Genomic DNA, 1894 nt, shown 5'->3' on the forward strand with positions numbered 1-1894 from the left:
CCCTTGCTACTGCCCAGGTATCTCAAACATATATTCATTCAATCTCAATTCATATTATCAACATTCATTGTTACCAAATCTTAAACATTAACTTGGAGCAAGTGGGACGAACCACAACCCTTACTACTACCCAAGTATCACAAATAAACATTTATTCATAATCACCCTTCATTATTATCAATTCTCAGACAATGACCCGGAGCAAGCGGGACGAACCACGACCCTTGCTACTACCCAGGTATTACAAATACACATTTATTCAAAATTCCATGATTAAACTTGTTTATCATAATCCTCCTTTTCCGTCTCATACCCGGAGCAAGTGGACAACGCCACTGCCTACTACCCAGGGTCACACATCACATTTCAATATTTTTTTATTATTATCCATTTAACATATTCATTCATTAATCATATATGCATTTATACTCAGCCATAAACAATAATGGCTTTGCCGTAACCTGGTAATAACTCAGCCATCCGGCTCATGGTCCAATCAAGAACCGGCCATTTATCAATAAATATAGCCCTCCGGCTCATGGCATACACGGTACTTCCACCGTCATCCCCCATATCTCATATAATCATCTTTGATCATCATTGATCATAACTTTTCCCCTTGCTTCACTCGCAAGTTACCACATCCCCTAGCTCCTTTCTCATTGCTAGGCATATCATAATGATTTAATACATAAGAGGTGAGATCGAGGCTTAGAAGTATGAGATTTGGCTTTAAAAACTCAAAAATCAACTTTGGCATGAAAACAGGGCCACGCGTACGCGCACTCCACGCGCACGCGCGGATGGCCAAAAACTCATCGACGCGCAAGCGTCATACGCGCGAACGCGCGGGTTGAAAAATATCCAAACGGCGCGCAAGCATCAACCACGCGTACACGTGGGTGCTCTTGCGCCCAGGCACAAAACTGGTACAACTCTGGCACAACTCTCTGGAAAATAGCTGGGCATATGGTGCAGCGCATCGACGCGCCCGCGCACACCACGCGCACGCGTGGATGGTGCTTTCTGGAAGAACGGCGCGCACGTGCCAAGTGCGCCTACGCGCGTAGGGTCGTTCTGCTAAAAATTTTCTAAGTTAAAAGCTGCAAAATTTACAGATTCAACCCCCAATCTTCCGACGGTCATAACTTCCTCATTTTAAATCATTTTTCACCCGTTCTTCGAACGGCATGGACATCCCGGATCCAATTTCATTTCTAAACAGATTTGGCAGAAAACGGAGGTCCGTAGTCCAGGTTATGTCCCATCAAAATATGCCCAAAAACCATGTTTTCATACAAAACCACAAGGTGCCATTTTCAAAACAAGCCATTTTCAACTCTTTTCAAAATCAACTAAAACATGCCAATTTCATCCCTTTCTTTGAGATCAATCAAAATATACTAAAATCAACATCAAGCCTCCTCAACTCACACATTGACACTTTCTCAAACTCAAACACATTTACATATCACACACTCTTCCTCATGCCAAATTTCAACAACACTATTTCCAATCAACCATCATTATACATAATCAATATCATACTCACTATCACGTGGTTTCACCCACAAATCAACCTTAATCATTCCTCAAGCATATATCACAACATACATATCTCTAATGCATCATCATACCATCAAGGAATCAATAGTCATAATCACATATATGACCACATAATATGTCTCAACCAAAACCAAACATACCTCATCTATATAATTTCACCCAAATTTATCAAATTCCACACTTCAACTCCTCAAACTTTATTATTCAATAACCAACCCAATCATTCATATATTCATTACCGGAAATTCATCCAATCACTTGTGTCATCATACAATGCACACAACACTTACCTTTCTTACCTTCTTCCGGCCTCCGGCCCAAAATTCAC

The sequence above is a fragment of the Arachis ipaensis genome, chromosome B10 (assembly GCF_000816755.2).
Source record: "Arachis ipaensis cultivar K30076 chromosome B10, Araip1.1, whole genome shotgun sequence".
Classification (NCBI taxonomy): domain Eukaryota; kingdom Viridiplantae; phylum Streptophyta; class Magnoliopsida; order Fabales; family Fabaceae; genus Arachis; species Arachis ipaensis.